The sequence below is a fragment of the Somniosus microcephalus genome, unplaced genomic scaffold (assembly GCF_052327205.1).
Source record: "Somniosus microcephalus isolate GS21.2 unplaced genomic scaffold, FLI_Smic_1.0 unresolved_chr1, whole genome shotgun sequence".
Taxonomy (NCBI): Eukaryota; Metazoa; Chordata; class Chondrichthyes; order Squaliformes; family Somniosidae; genus Somniosus; species Somniosus microcephalus.
The window spans coordinates 129681802-129700119 of record NW_028225179.1 but is presented as its reverse complement, the minus strand read 5'-3'; positions in this window follow the sequence as shown (position 1 = coordinate 129700119).

Below are 18318 nucleotides of genomic sequence, written 5' to 3'. Positions count from 1 at the left end.
AATGGGCTAGAGCAGCATATACACCTGATCCAGCCAAAACGTAAGAAAACTGTGAAGAAGACAGCCACTAGACTAATGCTTCAGTGCAAACGACGTTAAGTACCAATATTGAAATTAAATTATCAGTAATTCACGTTTTTTTACCTTCCAAAGTGAAGAGATATGCTTATATAAGTTCTCGATCGCTGCCACTGCATGGAAAGTTTATAGGCCTGTGCTTTCAGCTGCTGCTTTTGCCAACCTTCAAATTTCCACAGAAGCAGAAAACCAAGCCATAATCGATGGAATAGAGTAAGTCATCCCTGCTTAACTGCAACCCTGTAATTATTTCGAAGTTCTATCCTGCCATCACTCTAGCAGCATGCCCGCACTTGTATCTGGTTTGGATATTACGGGGAAACTTCTGTTTTCCCCTGCCTAGCCCATGTCCAGTTTTAGAGTCCATAAACTCGTTTTGGTAAAGCAAGATTGACCGAATAAAGCCTGTTATCAGAAAATCAATGAGAAACGGATTATGAATCAAAGGCGGTTCATATTTCTGAATGGAAATGTTACAGGCCCTAAGCCATCCATGGGGCTTCGGCTGCACTGAGTGGTTTATCGTAAATGGTGGTCACACCATCTACCTTTGCCTGTCGATTAATGTCAGCACACACAGGCATAGAACCACAGCGTGAGGCGAATTTCTAGGCCTCGTTGTCTTAAAATGAGCAGCTGGCTGTGAGAGAGTTGCCTCCGTTGGTGAGGCCCTCCGAAAATTCCGCCCAATAAAGTGCTGGGATCAAACTTTGTTAGTTGAAGTCACTGTAACGGCATTGTTTTCTCCCCTCTCACTGCCTTTAATTAGGTACAATATACAGCACAGGAACAGGCCATATGGCTCACATTGTCTATGCCGGCATTTAAATTCACTTGAGCCTCCTCCCATTCCTCCTCAACTAACTCTATCTGCATAACTCTTCATTCCCTTTGTTATGTTCATAAATAAATAGACGTTTTCATTATGAACAGCTAGCTTGAGCTTGTCATTTATTCAGCCATGTGGACTGGTGTACAGGCATCCATCTTGACTACTGCCTTGTGGGTAGCCCCTCACTAGACATACAGCGCCACCTAGTGTACCATTCTAGAATGACATGTTACTGATCATTACATCCCCCCTTCCTTAGAGGTTAAACAAAATCAATATCAATCAATCATAACGACATGAACATCTTCACAACAGTCAACTCATTTTCAAAGCATTACTTTATGAACTCTAAGCTTTTCATTCTTTCATTATAGTTTTCTTTGTGCTCAAAGATTATGTCTATCATGCTTTTAAGAACATAAGAACATAAGAAATAGGAGCAGGAGCAGGCCAATCGGCCCCTCGAGCCTGCTCCACCATACAATAATATCATGGCTGATCTGATCCTAAACTCAAATCTACTGTCACTCTACATCCCTCCCGAACCAATTCGATCTCCTGGGAGAGGCGAAAAACCAGATAAAAAACCCAATGGCCAATTTCGGAGAAAAAAAATCTGGGAAATTCCTCCCCGACCCATCTAGGCGATCGAAACTCGTCCGGGAGATCACTTACTTCACGCATGGATCTTCTCAGCACAGGTAAGTCTGATGTGTTTTCATGAGAGCCTGTTTGTGTGTTTGTGTTAGAGTGTTCTGGTGGTGAGTGACAAGATTCAGTTGCGGCATTGTCATCGATTTGCTCTTGGATAGTTTCTTGTGTTTTCAGGAGAGAACGGCGGTTCCTCCTGAGAATCTGTCCTTCCTCAGTCCTAACAGTGTATGACCTTGGTCCTACTTCCTCAAGAACTGTAGCTTTCCTGTTCCATGCATTTGGATCCTCAATCCTGACAACATCATCCCTTGTCAATGGTTTCAGAGTTTTGGATGACTTGTCATAGTGTGATTTCTGTTTCAGCTTTAATAGTTGAAGTCTCTGTCGTAGTTCCTTACTCTGCTTTTCCTTTGCACAGCAGGGTAGCGTGGTGCGCAACTTGCGACCCATTAGGAGTTCAGCAGGTGAAGAACCACAGTCTAAAGGGGAGGCTCGGTAGCTCAGCTGGGCGAGATAAGGATCAGACTTGCTTTCTGTTGCTTTCTTCAGTAGCTGATTGAGAACTTGAACACCTTTCTCTGCCTTACCATTCGACTGAGCATACAGAGGACTGGATGTGATGTGCTGAAAGTCATAATGTGCTGCAAACTGTTGCCACTCTTTACAGTTGAAGCATGGACCATTGTCGCTAAAGGCAATCCTGGGAATCCCATGTCTGGCGAAGATGGATTTAACATGCATTATGACACTGCTTGCTGATGTGCTTGAGAGCAGCGCCATCTCAGGATAGTTAGAATAGTATTCAATAACTAATAGATAGTCTTTACCATTCAAATGAAAAAGGTCCATACCAACCTTTTGCCATGGTGCTGTTGGTAAGTCAGCTACTATCATTGGTTCCTTTGCTTGTTTGTTTTGGTGTTTCTGACATGTCTCACATATGCCTATCATGTTCTCAATGTCCTTATTTATGCCAGGCCAGTAAACAGTGTCTCTTGCTCTCCTTTTACGTTTTTCAATTCTGAGGTGTCCCTCATGAATCCTTTTGAGCATGTCTTGATGTACAGCCTGTGGAATGACTATTCTGTTCTGTTTTAGTAATAGTCCACTTGCGACACTTAACTCTGATCTGATGTGAAAGTACTTTGGACTAGAAACTTTTGGCTAACCATGATGAATTATCTCTATTACTGTTTGTAACACTGTGGCCTAGAAATTCATTATAGCCACTTTTGGGGCGGTAAAGTCGGGCGGCCGCTAAAGTTTGCGCCCGGTGCAAAGTCGAGGCCACTTCGCCGATGTTCAGTTGCATCGCCCTAAGAGGTTGCTGCTGCGCTAAAACAGGCGATGCACGACTATCATTAGGCGCTAAGCCGGCAGCCCGGGGCGCTAACACCGGAAGTTGGGCGCAGGTCAGGTGCGGTGAGCTGCTGATTGCCGGCAGACGCTCTGGCTCCGGTGAGCTCTTAAAGGGGGAGGGTGGATTTGTTTTTTTGACAGGCCGAGACGAGTGTATTTGTGTTTTTGGGGAGGGCTTCTCTCCATCACTTTGTTGTTCGTCCTCCTCCTCCTCCTCCTCCTCCTCCCAAAGAAGGAGTGTTGCAAAACGGCTGCCTTTTCTACTGCAGGAGTGCCCTTTAATTTGCGCTCCCTGCGGCCCACCTCGGCTGCGTACCGTTCCACTTCACAGTCATTCGGGCCACCAGGAGCACAATGGGGCGGCGTGAGTGAAGTTCCGGTTCCGGGCGCACAAAGGGCGTTGAACGACGAAATGACGTCATGATCTGCGCGCGCAGTTGAACGCGCGCAATGACTTTGCGCTGGCGCTAAATGTCTACTGAAGTTGGGGCGAGGTGCAGATCGCACTGCGCCCGGGCGCTAAGCGCTTAGTGCTCGAGATCTACTGCTCCTAAGGCGCTAACGGCTGGCGCAGCCAACTGAATTTCTAGGCCTGTATATTTTACTGTTTCTTCTGCTATTTGCTTTGTCATAGAGTCATAGAGTAATACAGCACGGATAGAGGCCCTTCGGCCCATCGTGTCCGCGCCGGCCATCAAGCCCTGTCTAATCTAATCCCATATTCCAGCATTTGGCCCGTAGCCTTGTATGCTATGGCATTTCAAGTGCACATCCAAATGCTTCTTAAATGTTGTGAGGGTTTCTGCCTCCACAACCCTTTCAGGCAGTGAGTTCCAGACTCCAACCACCCTCTGGGTGAAAAAGTTATTTCTCAAATCCCCTCTAAACCTCCCACCCTTTACCTTGAATCTATGCCCCCTAGTTATTGACCCCTCTACTAAGGGAAAAAGCTCCTCAGCATCCATCCTATCTATGCCCCTCATAATTTTGTACACCTCAATCATGTCCCCCCTCAGCCTCCTCAGCTCCAAGGAAAACAAACCCAACCTGCCCAGTCTCTCTTCATAGCTGAAGCGCTCCAGCCCTGTTAACATCCTGGTGAACCTCCTCTGCATCCTCTCTAATGCGATCACATCCTTCCTGTAGTGTGGCGACCAGAACTGCACACAATATTCCAGCTGTGGCCTAACCAGTGTTTTATACAGCTCCATCATAACCTCCTTGCTCTTATATTCAATGCCTCGGCTAATGAAGGCAAGTATCCCATATGCCTTTTTTACCACCTTATCCACCTGTTCCGCCGCCTTCAGGGATCTGTGTACTTGCACACCCAGATCCCTCTGACCCTCCGTCTTGCCTAGGGTCTTTCCATTCATTGTGTATTCCTTTGCCTTGTTAGTCCCCCCAAAGTGCATCACCTCGCACTTTTCCGGGTTAAATTCCATTTGCCACTGTTCCGCCCATCTGACCAACCCATCTATATCGTCCTGCAGACTGAGGCTACCCTCCTCGCTATTTAACACCCTACCAATTTTTGTATCATCCGCGAACTTACTGATCATACCCTTTACATTCATATCCAAGTCATTAATGTAGACCACAAACAGCAAGGGACCCAGCACCGATCCCTGTGGTACCCCACTGGCCACAGGCTTCCAGTCACAAAAACAACCTTCGACCATCACCCTCTGCCTTCTGCCACTAAGCCAGTTTTGTATCCAATGTGCCAAGGCACCCTGGATTCCATGGGCTCTTACCTTCTTGACCAGTCTCCTGTGCGGGACTTTATCGAAGGCCTTACTGAAATCCATGTATACCACATCCACTGCGTTACCCTCATCCACACACCTAGTCACCCCCTCAAAAAATTCAATCAAATTAGTCAGACATGATCTTCCCTTGACAAAGCCATGTTGACTATCCCTGATTAATCCTTGCCTCTCCAAGTGGAGACAAATTTTGTCCCTCAGGATTTTTTCCAATAATTTTCCTACCACTGATGTTAGGCTCACTGGCCTGTAGTTCCCCGGTTTTTCCCTACTACCCTTCTTGAATAATGGTACTACATTAGCGGTTCTCCAGTCCTCTGGCACATCCCCTGTGGCCAGAGAGGTCCTAAATATATGTGTTAGAGCCCCCGCAATCTCCTCCTTTGCCTCACACAGCAGCCTGGGATACATTTCATCTGGGCCTGGGGATTTATCCATTTTTAGGCCAGCTAAAACCGCCAATACCTCCACCCGCTCGATGTTAATATGTTCGAGCATATCACAGTCCCCCCGCCCTATTTCTATGTCTACATCGTCCTTCTCCATAGTGAAAACAGATGCAAAAAATTCATTTAGAACCCCTTTGATTTTGTGTCTGACATGGGCAGCGCAGCAGTGACGATACTCACATGAACATCCACGTCTTCCTCAGTAGAGCTCACAGGACTCATTGTGGGTGCTCGGGATAGTGCATCTGCTAACACTGTGTTTGCCTGGTGTGTAGTTCAGTTCAAAGTCATATCTTTGCAGCTTCATCATGAGTCGTTGAATCCTTGGAGACATCTCATTCAGATTTTTTTATATGGTGGCAACCAGTGGGCAGTGGTCTGTCTCAACTGTGAAGGTGGGAAGTCCATATATGTAGCCATGGAACTTTTCTAGTCCAACTACCAATCCTAGACATTCCTTTTCAGTCTGGGCGTATCGACACTCAGAATCAGTCATAGACCTGGAGGCATAGGCAACAGGCTTCCAATCATAACATCTGCTTGTAGCAAGACCGTGCCTAGGCCATCTTTTGATGCATCCGTTGACACTTTGATTCTCTTTGTTGGGTCAAAGAAGGTGAGTACAGGTGTGGTTGTCAGCACTGTTTTGAGGTTCATACACTCTTGTTCATGTCTTTCTGTCCATGCAAACTCATTTATTTTATGTAGCAGGTCTCGCCTGCTACATAATGAAGTTTATCATCCCCATGATGCGTAGCACTCCTTTTTTGTCAGTGGGTCGGGGCATGTTGAGTATGGCGTTTACTTTTCCATATCTGGCTCTATTCCTTTACCAGCTAAATTGTCTCCTAGGAAAGTGACTTCCTGGACGCCAAACTGACACTTGGCTTTGTTGAGTTTCAGTCCATTCCGGCGTATGCTCTGCAGCACTTTAGTCAGTCTCTCATTGTGTTCTTTCAGTGTGGAGCCCCAGATGATGATGTCATCAACATAGACCCGAACTCCTTCCAGACCTTCAATTATGTGTTCCATCGCTCTATGAAAGATTTCAGATGCAGCTATTATCCCGAAAGGCATCCTGAGGAAACAAGACCTGCCAAATGGTGTGTTGAAGTTACAGCATTTGGTACTCTCTTCATCCAGTTTTAGTTGCCAAAATCCTTGTGAGGCATCGAGCTTTGTGAAGTATCTGGCACCTGACATTTCACTGGTGATTTCTTCTCGCTTGGGAATCTGGTAGTGTTCACGTTTTATGTTTGCATTTAAGTCCTTTGGATCCGTGCATACTCTTAGATCATTGTTCTTTTTCTTTACACATGCCATGGAGTTAAGCCAATCTGTTGGCTCTTCCACTTTCCTGATGAGTCCTAGTGTCGTCATTCTGTCCAGTTCTTTCTTGAGCCAGTCACGCAGGGGTGCTGGAACTCTCTGTGGAGCATGTACCACTGGCTGAGCATCCTCATTTAGCTGGATCTTGTAAGTGAATGGTAGAACGCCAAATTCTTTAAACACATCCTGGAAATTACTCACTACAGAATCCACTGAGTCATCTGGTCTGCTTATGGCACAGTTTATACGGTAGACTCTCTTGACCAGTTCTAAGTCCTCACAAGCTTTGTCACCTAGTAGTGAATCAAGCCCTTCAGCCACAACAGAAAACATGAGATGATGCACTTTGTCTTTGACTGTCACTTTAAGTCTGCATACACCTAAGCTATCTATTTTCTGTCCATTATAGTTCTTCAGTAGTACTGACTTTTTCTGTATTTTGGGCTTTTCTTTCATATTTTTAATGTCACTCATACTGATTAATTTGCTTTTGCCCCAGTGTCTAGCTTCAATGTAACTAATGCTCCATTTACCTGCAGTGGCATTATCCATTTGTCCTCTTTTACTGCATTAACTTTATGTTCAGCATTGTCCATTCCTGAGGGTGGCACATTTTCTGTAACCTTTTCGATATTGTCACATGACACCGTTCCTACAAAAAATGTCTCACTTAAATCAGTGTCCTCAATCACATTGACTTGTTGCCCTTTCTTTGTTTTTACTTTTGAAAAGCATTGTTTGGCAAAGTGATTCTTTCCATTACATTTTGTGCACATTTTTCCAAACGCTGGGCATTGTCTTGACTGGTGCTGGTAACCACAGCATTTACAATTAAAAGTTCGATCCTCCGATTGCTTTGCATTTCTGTTCTGCCCATGTTTCTTCCCTTTGTAGAACACAGCACTGACAGCAGCAAAGTCACTCATTACAGTCGCATCATTATTAATTTCACTGAAAGTCTTTGCGTGCTGTTGAGCTAGCTCACTGGAATGGCATATTTTCACAGCATTCTTCAATGTTAATTTGTTTTCTCTGAACATATGTTCCCTGACCTTTTTATCATGAATACCAAACACAATCTGGGCACGAATCATGGATGATTTCAGTTCAGAGAAATTACATGTCTGTGCTTTCAGTTTCAGATCTGTCACAAAGCTATCAAAAGTCTCATTTTGCTGCTGTGTCGGTGAACGGAACACATACCTCTCATAGGTCTCGTTCTTTTTAGGAGGTCAATGTGTATCGAACTTCTTTAGCACATCGTCCATTTTTTCTCTGTCCTCCTCTTGATCAAATACAAACGTATTAAATGCCTCTATCGCCTGCGGGCCTGCAACCATGATCAGTAACACTATTTTCCATGCATCTGGCATCGTCCCGAATCCTTTTTATAGTATGACGACCAGAACTATACTCAGTACTCCAAGTGACGTCTAACCAAGATTCTATAAATGTTTAGCATAACTTCTCCAGTTTTCAATTCTATCACTCTAGAAAAGAACCCAAGTGTTTGGTTTGCTTTTTGCATGAAATTAGTAGCTTACTTTTAGTGATTTATTTGTATTACACCCAGATCCCTTTGCTCCTCTACACCACTCATAATTTTGTTTTCCAAATAATATGCGACCTTGTTAGAATATTTAAGAAATTATTTAAGTGGCCAAGCTATAACTTCATTATATAATTTTTTGCGTTACAGCAAATGTGGGAGAAGGGAAATCTTTATCTTGTCGCTACCTATGAACAACACACCGTTTGGAAGTGCAAGGACTGTGAGTAGAAACACCCAGGTCAAGAAAATGGCTCATGCCCTGATAAGAGATTCGTTTTCAAGATACCACATAACATAGTTGAAGTGAAACAATTGGCCTACGTATTTACTGTATTAAAAGGAAAGATAGCACAAAGGCAAAGGCTGAAAAGGATATAAGCTGGGTGAACACCTAAAAGCCCGGCCTCAGCTAAACGTGCAACCTATGTAATACATGGGCACACAGAAAGGTTATATTATAGTATAAAACCAGAACCATTTTTAGGTAGTGTATTCTTGCAAGTGAGCCATGCAGCCGCGCCAAAGGCCTACAGGGCAGGGGCAAGTCGCTCCAGGTCTTGGAAACTGGATATGTTATAATCTTGGATCAGAGCATGCTCTCGAGCTAGTTGGAGCCTGGGAACCACATTATAAAATTTGCATGTCATCTTGACATTTATATGAATACTAGCTGGAGTGCCCGGCGGTGCCAAGGCTTTTTTGAGGGCATGTTGTTGTTGGAAGAGAGAAAGAGAGCAACTGGGGGGAAGAGAGAGAGCGCCTGGGGGGAAGAGAGAGAGCGACTAGGGGGGAAGAGAGAGAGCGACTGGGGGGAAGAGAGAGAGCGACTGGGGGGAAGAGAGAGAGCGACTGGGGGGAAGAGAGAGAGCGACTGGGGAAGAAGTGAGAGAGAGAGACTGGGGGAGAAGAGAGAGAGAGAGACTGGGGGGATGAGAGACAGAGAGACTGGGGGAGATGAGAGAGAGGGAGACTGGGGAGAAGAGAGAGAGAGAGAGTGGGGGAGAAGAGGGAGAGATAGACTGGGGGAGAAGAGAGGGAGAGAGACTGGGGGAGAGAGAGGGAGAGACTGGGGGAGAGAGAGAGAGAGACTGGGATCAAGCCACGGGAATGGGCGTGAGCCGGCTTGAGGCTGAGAGGGAGTGCCGGGCATGGTTGCCGGGGTAACCCTTCCCCCCCTTCCTGCTATGCTTTGCACCGGCCTCACGAGCCCCACCCTCCCGAGCACCGGCCCCCCACCCGAGCCGCAGGGGTGAAGGAGAGAGAGAGCCGCCGCTCCTCTGATCGATGTGTTGCGGGCCGACCCCTGATGACTGCCTGATCAGCTGAGCCCAAGCCCCGCAGTGACTGCAACTCACCTCCCACTAGGCTCCCTCCCGCCACGCCAGCCTTTACCAAAATGACGGCGATGGCTATGCTCAGCCCAGTTCCTTGCTGCCAGCCTTTACAAAGATGGTGGCAATCGCGGGGTGGGCCCAGCAGGAGGGGCGGTGCCTAGTTCAGGTGTGGCTGGGCAACAGAGGCCCAGGCTTGCAGGCCTGTAAAAACAGTGAAAGGTAGGAAAATTATAGAGGTTAGAGAAAGGATTAATACATTAATTTTTTTTTTTTTATTGTGTTTTAAAAGCAACTTTTTTTTTTGCTGGCAATGTAGATTTGAAAAGAAAAACGCAGAAAGTGGGAAAAAAATGTAAACTTATGAGTCAAGATGGCTGACACTCACCTCAGTTCAGAATGATAAGGCCCGCCCACACTCGCACCGATTGGTCAACCATCAGGTCACTGAACTGTAGCATTGGTCAATCATCACGTCACTCAACTCTAGGATGGCCCGCCCGCACACACAATGAACCCGCCCCCACTCGATGCTAATGAGCGGATAATGAGCAGAATTTTGAAAGTTTTTTGGATACCGTCGGCACAGTTTTTGTCCGACCAAAAAGTAAATATGCCTACAAGCGGCCCCTAATGATGAGCTTTCTTTTGATATAATATATGTGTAGGCACGCTCTATAACTTTTGATTGTACAGCCGGACAGACAGACAGAGAGACAGACAGACAGAGAGACAGACAGAGAGACATACTGTTTTTATATATATAGATAAGACCTTTAACAATCAATGTAATAATGTGTGATGATAGATTATGAAAGTAAACTAGCAAAAAATATAAAAACAGATAGCAAGAGTTTCTACAGCTATATAAAAAGAAAAAGGGTGGCTAAAGTGAACTTTGGTCCCTTAGAGGATGAGACCGGGAAACTAGTGGTGGGAATATGGAGATGGCTAAGATGCTGAACAAATATTTTGTATCAGTCTTTACAGTAGAGGAGACTAAAAAAATCCCAACACTGGACAAACAGGGGGCAATGGGGGGGGGAGGAGCTAAACACGATTAAAATCATTAAGGAGATGGTACTCGGTAAAATAATGGGACTTAAGGTGGATAAATCCCCCGGACCTGATGGCCTACATCCTAGGGTCTTGAGAGAAGTGGCAGCAGGGATTGTGGATGCATTGGTGATTATTTTCCAAAACTCTCTGGACTCAGGAAAGTCCCGGCAGATTGGAAAACTGCTAATGTAACACACTTATTTAAGAAGGGAAGTAGACAAAAAGCTGGAAACTATAGACCAGTTAGCCTAACATCTGTGGTTGGCAAAATGTTGGAGTCCATTATTAAGGAAACAGTAACAGAGCATTTGGATCAACATAATTTAATAGGACAGACTCAGCATGGTTTTATGAACGGGAAGTCATGTTTGACAAATTTGCTCGAATTCTTTGAGGACGTAACATACAGGGTGGATAAAGGGGAACCAGTGGATGTACTGTATTTGGACTTCCAAAAGGCATTTGACAAGGTTCCACACAAAAGATTACTGATCAAGATAAAAAAATCACAGGATTGGGGTAATATACTGGCATGGGTGGAAGATTGGCTATCGAACAGAAAACAGAGAGTTTGGATAAATGGTTCATTCTCGGGCTGGCAATCAGTAACTAGTGGTGTTCTGCAGGTGTCAGTGCTGGGACCGCAACTCTTTACAATCTATATTAATGATTTAGAGGAAGGGACCGAGTGCAACATATCCAAGTTTGCCAACGATACAAAGATGGGAGGGAAAGCAGTGAGTGAGGAGGACATAAAAAACCTACAAAAGGACATAGACAGGCTAAGTGAGTGGGCAGAGATTTGGCAGATGGAATATAATATTGGAAATTGTGAGGTTATGCACTTTGGCAGAAAAAATCAAAGAGCAAGTTATTATCTAAATGGAGAGAAACTGCAAAGTGCTACAGTACAAAGGGATCTGGGGGTCCTGGTGCATGAAACACAAAAAGTTAGTATGCAGGTGCAGCAGGTGATCAGGAAGGCCAATGGAATCTTGGCTTTTATTGCAAGGGGGATGGAGTATAAAAACAGGGAAGTCTTGCTGCAGTTATACAGGGTATTGTTGAGGCCACACCTGGAATAGTGCATGCAGTTTTGGTTTCCATATTTACGAAAATATATAGTTGCTCTCGAGGCGGTTCAGAGAAGGTTCACTCGGTTGATTCTGGAGATGAGGGGGTTGACGTATGAGTAAAGGTTGAGTAGGTTGGGCCTCTACTCATTGGAGTTCAGAAGAATGAGAGGCAATCTTATCGAAACATATAAAATTGTGAGGGGGTTTGATCGGGTGGATGCGGTGAGGATGTTTCCACTAATGGGTGACACTAGAACTAGGGGGCATAATCTTAGAATAAGGGGCTGCCCTTTTAAAACTGAGATGAGGAGAAACTTCTTCTCTCAGAGGGTAGTAAATCTATGGAATTTGCTTCCCCAGAGAGCTGTGGAAGCTGCAACATTAAATAAATTTAAAAAGGAGATAGACAGTTTCCTAGCAGATAAGGGAATTAGGGGTTACGGGGAGAGGGCAGAGAAGTGGACGTGAGTCTAGATTCGGATCAGCCATGATCCTATTGAATGGCGGAGCAGTCTCGAGGTGCCGTACAGCCTACTCCTGCTCCTACTTGTCATGTTCTTATGTTATTGTAAAATCACACCAGAATGAATCATAGGCAGAGTTATTGTCGCCGGACTAACAAACATTTGGGGGGATTTATCGGGGGCTCAGCGAGCGTGTTTGGTGGCGAGTCGTGTGGGATTTCTTTGACAGAGGGTCGGAAGCCCACTTTTAACCCGCCGCCACGCGAGATACATATTTCAAGACTGTCAACGTTGAACTGACCTGACACACAGCGGCGGGGCAGGAAGTTTAGGTCGTTATGAACGTGTTAAGAGCCACGTAAAAATAGATTGCGCTCACCTTGATATTTTACGAGGTCGCCCAAGGGGTGAACGCTGCTTGTGGATCAAGTGAGGTAAGCAGGCCGGGAGTTGTGCTACCATGAAATTATCTCTTGACAGCAGCAATTGTGCTATAAAAGCTCCCATCTCATAGCTGTTCACTTTCCAAGCTCAGAATCTGTTGCTTGTGGCATTTGGAAGACAAATTGTGCTTTATGCAGGTTGCAAGTGTTTGGAGTAAACGCTTTATCCAGTGTCACATCATTGGAACAACCTCTCTCCCATTGACAGATCGCTTCTGTCATCTTAAGTTCACTTGCCATCTATTAAATCAGATGGTGCCCTTGAAACTATCTGACTTTAGTCCTCAGAATCCCACCTCGATCAGCTCTAACACCAGCAGCAACAGGCACACCAGCAGCACCAAGAACAACACCAACCTTCTCCGCAATCAACTGGTGCTGCACGGGACACAGGCCATTAGCACTCGACCACATTGCTGCCCGGGAGGCCATGGATTGCCTCACCATAGCCAGATTTTCTTCACTTGATGCTGTACAGCTGGGCTGCCTCAAGATGCGCCAGGTTGTCACCACCTTACACCAACACCATAAAGCATCCCTAAAATATCGAAGCCATTCCTTTCACAAATCATCATTGCGGAGTTACCTTTATGTCATACCATTCACTGCAACTCACTAAGCCGCTTCCAAAGGTGCACACAAATGTGTCCAGGAACGCAAAGTGTTGACAATAAAGATTCCAGTGTTTGACAGCAGATTAACAGAAACTTCACAAGAACATTGGCTAAAACACACAAGTGCCTACCCTTGTGTGTTGTTAGTTGTTATGATTGAACAAGGATGAGGGTGAGTGTGATGGGTGGCTAGTGAGATGGAGAAATGATAATGTAGATAGACTGGGATTGAGAGAAAGAATGTGCAGGAGTAGGGTAGGGGAGGCAGAGCGATGGTGATGTGATGACTGGTACAGCCGGATGAGGTTGAGTGTGGCTCTGCAGTAACATTTAGTGATCTACTGAGATCATTGAAAGAATTGCGCCACTGGAGCCTGGTCCTCCTGACGCCAACCCAGCCTGTGTACTCCTGTGTAATATGCAATCAGGCTGTGTTGATCTCATGGAGAGGTCCGCGCGTTGGAAGGGAACAGCACCTCCCTGCGTGTTCTGACTCCCTCCATAAGCATACGGAAGTAGTCATGCGAGAACCTGGATTCAGCTGTGCATCTCTGTGCAGTGCTTCTCAGTTTTTGCAGCTCCTCCGTGCTGTTGGACACTGACAGCAAAACTGTCAATATAAATGTGCGCATGGTCCCTTTAATGAAACCGTCTGATGACACGTCAACAATAGACGTCATCAGACCCTCTTACTTCAATTGGCCGACAAACGCGCTGGGCGGGCTTAACAAGCCCAATCAACATAAAATCACTTTGGACCGCCGGCTGGAGCCAACAGCAAGTCCGGGACCTGCCAACACCCCAGCCGCAGTGGACCCGCCGAGGTAGGGGAAATCACGGCCACTGTGGCTATGGTAACCACGGAGGTAATTCTCCAACAAACCTCGTTATTTTTCTTACCAAAATGTAACAGCTCATATTTATCTGTGTTGAAATTAATGTTCAAATTAAATGTCCACTCTGCAAGTTTAAAATGCCTTCCGATGATTTGTTGCATTCATCATCAATTTTGGCAAATTCGTGTCTTGCACAAATTTAGAAGTTGTGTTTTTGATTCAAAATCTAAATCCTTAATATAAATTGAGAATATTAGCGGTCCGAGCTCTGATCCTCCTGCTACTCTGTATAGCTTACCCCTACTATCTGCTTCGTCTCTTGAAGCAGCTAGCTATCCATGCTGCTACCTGTCCTCTGACTCGACATGCTCTGTCCTTATTCAGTAGTATATTATGTGGGACCTTATCGAAGGCTTTCTGGAAATCTAGATATAATACTTCAACTGCATTAGTATTGTCCACACTCTCTGTTACCTCGTCAATTAATTCAATGAGATTAGTCAAGCTAGTCATTCACTTTAAAAATTCATACTGACTTTTATTATTATAAATAGCTTTCCAGCTGTTTACTTTTTTATCATTTTGTAGGAAATGCATTATATTCCCTACCACTGATGTTAAGCTGAGTAGTTTGTAGTTCCCTGGACATGTATTGGGGCAGAAATTCGGATCGGGGGCTTGCCACGCGTGCAAGCCCCCGATCTGCACTTACCCGACGCGGCTGCCGTTCACCTCCAGGGACGCCTGGAATTCCTTTTTGAAAGAGAAGAATCCCGGGCAGCGTCTGACGTCACGCCGCCCAGGAGTGCAGCCAGCGCGAAGCCTGGAGCGCGCTGTGCAACTGAGACACGCCCCTTCAGGTCTCAGTTTATATGGACGCGCCCCCAATGTTTCTCACAAGCTGCAAAGCATTTTTACATGCAGAGCAGCATTTCAAATAGGTTTTTGGTATTTTTATGAAGCTTTTGGTAACTTTTATAAACTTTTGCATTATTTTGAAGAATCTGAAGTAGTTTTAAACAGAATTAAAGCAATTTAAAGACTTTTAAAAGCCCTGAAAGAACATAAGAACATAAGAACATAAGAAATAGGAGCAGGAGTAGGCCAATCGACCCCTCGAGCCTGCTCCGCCATTCAATAAGATCATGGCTGATCTGATCCTAACCGCCAATCCACTATCACAGAACCATCTCCTGAATCTAACAGAATTAGACACACGAAATAGGAGCAGGATCAGGCTACACGGCCCCTGGGCCCGCTCCGCTACCCACAGGGCCATGACCGATCTGAACCTAGACTCATGTCCAAATTCCTGCCCGCTCCCCGTAACCCTTAATTCCCCTTACTTCTAGGAAACTGTCTATTTCTGTTTTAAATTTATGTAATGATGTAGCTTCTACAGCTTTCTGGGGCAGCATATTCCATGGACCTACCACCCTCTGAGTGAAGTAGTTCCTCCTCATCTCAGTTTTGAAAGAGCAGCCCATTATTCTAAGACTATGCCTCCTAGTTCTAGTTTCACCCATCATCGGGAACATCTTCCCCGCATTCACCCGATACAACCCCTTCACAATCTTATATGTTTCAATAAGATCGCCTCTCATTCTTCTGAACTCCAATGAGTAGAGTCCCAATCTACTCAACCTCTCCTCATATGTCCATCCCCTCATCCCCGGGATTAACCGAGTGAACCTTCTTTGTACTGACTCGAGAGCAAGTATGTCTTTTCTTAAGTATGGACACCAAAATGTTTTTCATTCCATTTATTTATTTAGCAATGTCGTCGTCATACGTGTCTTCACACTGTTCCCTTTGGGGAACTGTATGAAGTGGTGGAAGGATTTATGGCTGTGATTAACACTCCTTCTGTGACCGTAACCATCTTTGTACGAGTCATTAGGGTGGTTAGTCCTATGGTGGGAGGGTTTTACGGGCTCCCACAAGCTATACGAGGAGGGGGGCCACCCACACCCACGGATGCAAAAATCCCACTGGATGTCAACCCAGAATTATAGAGCCAGAGCTCCGACTCCACTTGCCGGGGCTATCTGGAAGCGAGGTTCGAAACTCTACCCCGTTTGGCCCAGTGGCGGGGATCCTACCACTACGCCAAAGGCCCACTCCGATTAGCAACGTGAAATGGCTGGAATGAGCACAATTCACGGCATTAAAATAACTCACAATTGAACTGATGATGACCTCAGCAATCTCCTCAATGAGGTGGAGGCGCAGCACCTGCTCATCATTGGTAATGAGAAGTCCAAGGCACCGCAAAAAGGACAGATGATGGCTTGGTCTTTCAAGTGGCAGCATAGGGCTCCAGTAACGGGGAGGGAAAAGGCACAGGAAACGTATGGGTGTCACCTTTTGCGCGGAGTGGCCGTTTTGCGTAGCGGTAAGCATCCCCGCCGCTGGGCCAGAAGGAGTAGGGTTTCGAACCCCGCTCCAGACAGTCCCGTCAATTGGAGTCGGAGCTCCAACTATAAATTCTGGGTGGACATCCAGCTGAATACTTGCGTCCGCGGGTGTGGGTGCCCCCTCCCCTCAGATGGGTTGTGGGAGCCCGTAAAACCCTCACGCCATAGGACTAACCACCCTAATGGCTGGTATGAAGATGGTTATGGTCACGGAAGGAGCGTTAACGTGGCCAGAAATCCTTCCACCACTTCATATAGTTCCCAAAAGGGAACAGTGTGAGGAGACGTATGACGATGACCTCTTGCGCAATGCACCTCCTTGGACCCTCAGTCGCAGATGCGAGGGGGCAAATCGTGCAATTGTTAAATTTTTCATTTTATTGACATGTAAAATGTTGGCCCAGTAATTCCGTTCCAAACGCGTGAGTACGGTCGGGGTACTCATGCGTCTGGCTGGAGGAAATGCCGGTTTTCAGCATGCACAGCGCATGCGGGGAAAACTGGCATTTCTTGTCCTCTGAACGAAGGGGTTCAGAGGCAGAATGCGTGCGACTGCACAGGCAGCGTGTGCGCAGTAAAATTCGCCGGCTTCATTCATACTTTCAGTGAGGTTAAGTCCTTACAACTTACACATGAAAAAGCATGAGTACAGTTGCTCCAGAGGCTGCGGAGGAAGATATATTTTATCGTGGAGCTTCTGAAAGGCAATATTTTTGTTTGGGAAAGGGAGGAAAGTTATTTTAAAAAATGCTGAGGTAAGTTTTAAAGTTTATTTTTGTTTTTTAAAACGGGTTTTCAGTACTGTAGCTAGAAGGAGCAATTGTGGCTATGTGAATTGAATTTGCTGTGTTTATTAAATGTGAAAATGACTCCAACATTTTTAAGAAAGAAACTTTTCATCAGTAATATATTCTTTTAAGTAATTATGTATGTATGTCTGTATATATTCCTTTGTGTATACGTATGTATGTATATATTGCTTTACTTATGTGTATGAATGTATGTATTTAATTATGAATTTCAGAGAAAGTAACTTATTGGAAAATCATAATTAAATACATACATTCATACACATAAGTAAAGGAATATATACATACATACATATACGTAAAGGAATATATACGGACTTACATACATAATTACTTAAAAGAATATATTACTGATGAAAAGTTTCTTTCTTAAAAATGTTGGAAATGTTACATTACTCATTTTAGAACAGTCATTTTCACAGTTAATAAACACAGCAAATTCAATTCAACCAGCCACAATTGCTCCTTCTACCTACAGTACTGAAAACCCGTTTAAAAAAAAAAATTAAACTTTAAAACTTACCTCAGCAGTTCTTAAAATAACTTTCCTCCCTTTCCCAAACAAAAATATTGATTTTCAGAAGCTCCACGATAAAATATATATTCCTCCACAGCCTCTGGAGCAACTTTACACATGCTTTTTTCATGTGTAAGTTGTAAGGACTTAACCTCACTGAATCCATGAATGAAATCGACGAAGTTCACTGCACACGCGCTGCCTGTGCAGTCGCACGCGCTGTGCCTCTGAAGCCCTTCGTTCAGAGGACAGGAAATGCCGGTTTTCCCCGCATGCGCTGTGCATGCTGAAAACCGGCATTCCCTCCGGCCAGACGCATGAGTACCCCAACCGTACTCACGCGTTTGGAACGGAATTACTGGGCCATTATCTTCCTTCTTAAATACAGATATAACTTTAGTTATCCGACAGTCGCTTTCACTACAAATTTTTCTGACATATTATTACATATGCGTAATGCTGCCTGTGCTATATCTTCACTGGATTATTTTTAAATGGGCGGATCCAATCCGTCCCAACCAGAGGTTCTTTCCTCTTTAAGTTTGTTTAGTTCTTTTGTATTTCTCCTCTTTTTTTAATTTTAAATATATATTTTCTCATCTCATCTTATCATGTCATATCTACCTGATCCATCTCCCTGGTAAACATTGAAGGAAAGTAATGATTTAATCTTTCTACCATTTCGCAGCAGCTGCCTGTGATTTTATCCCGTCTGTCACTTCCTGCCCCT